Here is a 3,535-nt window from a genome sequence, read left to right on the forward strand (position 1 = left end):
GTGAGGGACGCAGCGAGAGAGAGTGAGGGACGCAGCGAGAGAGAGTGAGGGACACAGCGAGAGAGAGTGAGGGACACAGCGAGAGAGAGTGAGGGACACAGCGAGAGAGAGTGAGGGACAGAGAGAGAGTGTGAGGGACGCAGCGAGAGAGAGTGATGGACACAACGAGAGAGTGAGGGGCGCAGCGAGAGAGAGTGAGGGACACAGCGAGAGAGAGTGATGGACACAACGAGAGAGAGTGAAGGACACAGCGAGAGAATGAGGGACACAGCGAGAGAGAGAATGAGGGACACAGCGAGAGAGAGTGAGGGACGCAGCGAGAGAGAGTGAGGGACACAGCAAGAGAGAGTGAGGGACAGAGAGAGAGTGTGAGGGACGCAGCGAGAGATAGAGAGAAAGACGCAGCGAGAGAGTGATGGACACAGCGAGAGAGAATGAGGGATGCAGCGAGAGAGGGACACAGAGAGCGAGGGACACAGAGAGCGAGGGACACACAGAGAGAGCGAGGGACACAGACAGAGCAAGGGACACAGAGAGAGCGAGGGACATAGAGAGCGAGGGACATAGGGAGCGAGGGACGCACAGAGAGAACGAGGGACACAGAGAGCGAGGGAAACAGAGAGAGCGAGGGACACAGAGAGCGAGGGACACACAGAGAGAGTGAGTGACACAGAGAGCGAGGGACACACAGAGAGAGTGAGGGACACAGAGAGTGTGGAACACAGAGAGCGAGGGGCACTAAGAGCGCGAGCGACACAGAGAGCGAGGGTCACAGAGAGAGCGAGGGACACAGAGAGCGAGGGACACAGAGAGCGAGGGACACAGAGAGCGAGGGACACAGAGAGAGCCAGGGACACAGAGAGCAAGGGACACAGAGAGCGAGTGACACAGAGAGCGAGGGACACAGAGAGCGAGTGACACAGAGAGTGAGGGACACAGAGAGCGAGTGACATAGGCAGAGCGAGGGACACAGAGAGCGAGGGACACAGGGACAGAGAGAGCGAGGGATACAGAGAGTGAGGGACACAGAGAGAGTGTGGGACACAGAGCGCGAGGGACAATGCGAGCGCGAGGGACACTGCGAGCGCGAGGGACACACAGAAAGGGAGTGACATAGGCAGAGCGAGGGACACAGAGTGAGCGAGGGACACAGAGAGAGCAAGGGACACAGAGAGCGAGTGACACAGAGAGCGAGGGACACAGAGAGCGCAAGGGCCACAGAGAGTGAGCGACACAGGGAGAGCGAGGGACACAGAGTGAGCGAGGGACACAGAGAGTGAGGGACACAGAGAGTGAGCGACACAGGGAGAGCGAGGGACACAGAGAGCGAGGGACACACAGAGAGAGCGAGGGACACAGAGAGCGAGGGACACAGGGAGCGAGGGGCACAGAGAGAGCAAAGGACACAGAGAGCGAGGGACACACAGAGAGTGAGGGACACAGAGAGAGTGAGGGACACAGAGAGAGCGAGGGACTCAGAGCGAGGGACACACAGAGAGTGAGGGACACAGAGAGCGAGGGACACAGAGAGCGAGGGGCACAGAGAGCGAGCGGCACAGAGAGAGCAAGGGACACAGAGAGCGAGGGACACACAGAGAGTGAGGCACACAGAGAGAGCAAGGGACACAGAGAGCGAGGTACACACTGAGAGTGAGGGACACAGAGAGCGAGGGACACAGAGAGCGAGGGACACAGAGAGCGAGGGACACAGAGAGAGCGAGGGGCACAGAGAGAGCCAGGGACACAGAGAGAGCCAGGGACACAGAGGGCGCGATGGACACAGAGGGCGCGAGTGACACAGAAAGCGCGAGGGACACAGAGAGTGTGGGACACAGAGAGTGTGGGACACAGAGAGAGCCAGGGACACAGAGAGCGCGAGGGACTCAGAGAGAGCCAGGACACAGAGAGCGCGAGGGACAGAGAGAGAGCCAGGGACACAGAGAGCGCGAGGGACACAGAGAGAGCCAGGGACACAGAGAGCGCGAGGGACACACAGAGAGCCAGGGACACAGAGAGAGCGAGGGACACAGAGAGTGAGGGACACAGAGAGTGTGGGACACAGAGAGCGAGGGACACAGAGAGCGAGGGACACAGAGTGAGTAAGGGACACAGAGAGCGCGAGGGACACAGAGAGCGCGAGGGACACAGAGAGCAAGGGACACAGAGCGATCGAGGGACACAGAGAGAGCGAGGGGCAGAGAGAGAGCGAGGGACACAGAGTGAGCGAGGGACACAGAGAGAGCAAGGGACACAGAGAGCGAGTGACACAGAGAGCGAGGGACACAGAGAGCGCAAGGGACACAGAGAGTGAGCGACACAGGGAGAGCGAGGGACACAGAGTGAGCGAGGGACACAGAGAGTGAGGGACACAGAGAGTGAGCGACACAGGGAGAGCGAGGGACACAGAGAGCGAGGGACACACAGAGAGAGCGAGGGACACAGAGAGCGAGGGACACAGGGAGCGAGGGGCACAGAGAGAGCAAAGGACACAGAGAGCGAGGGACACACAGAGAGTGAGGGACACAGAGAGAGTGAGGGACACAGAGAGAGCGAGGGACTCAGAGAGCGAGGGACACACAGAGAGTGAGGGACACAGAGAGCGAGGGACACAGAGAGCGAGGGGCACAGAGAGCGAGCGGCACAGAGAGAGCAAGGGACACAGAGAGCGAGGGACACACAGAGAGTGAGGCACACAGAGAGAGCAAGGGACACAGAGAGCGAGGGACACACTGAGAGTGAGGGACACAGAGAGCGAGGGACACAGAGAGCGAGGGACACAGAGAGCGAGGGACACAGAGAGAGCGAGTGGCACAGAGAGAGCCAGGGACACAGAGAGAGCCAGGGACACAGAGAGAGCCAGGGACACAGAGAGCGCGAGGGACACAGAGAGAGCCAGGGACACAGAGGGCGCGATGGACACAGAGGGCGCGAGTGACACAGAAAGCGCGAGAGACACAGAAAGTGTGGGACACAGAGAGTGTGGGACACAGAGATAGCCAGGGACACAGAGATCGCGAGGGACTCAGAGGGAGCCAGGACACAGAGAGCGCGAGGGACAGAGAGAGAGCCAGGGACACAGAGAGCGCGAGGGACACAGAGAGAGCCAGGGACACAGAGAGCGCGAGGGACACACAGAGAGCCAGGGACACAGAGAGAGCGAGGGACACAGAGAGTGAGGGACACAGAGAGTGTGGGACACAGAGAGCGAGGGACACACGGAGAGAGCGAGGGACACAGAGAGAGCCAGGGACACAGAGAGCGCGAGGGACACACAGAGAGCCAGGGACACAGAGAGAGCGAGGGACACAGAGAGTGAGGGACACAGAGAGTGTGGGACACAGAGAGCGAGGGACACACGGAGAGAGCGAGGGACACAGAGACTGTGGGACACAGAGAGCGAGGGACACACAGAGAGAGCGAGGGACACAGAGAGTGTGGGACACAGAGAGAGTGAGGGACACAGAGAGCGAGGGACACAGAGAGCGAGGGACACAGAGAGAGTCACCGACACAGAGAGTGAGGGCCAGAGAGAGAG

Source organism: Scyliorhinus torazame, unplaced genomic scaffold (genome assembly GCF_047496885.1).
Source record: "Scyliorhinus torazame isolate Kashiwa2021f unplaced genomic scaffold, sScyTor2.1 scaffold_82, whole genome shotgun sequence".
NCBI lineage: Eukaryota > Metazoa > Chordata > Chondrichthyes > Carcharhiniformes > Scyliorhinidae > Scyliorhinus > Scyliorhinus torazame.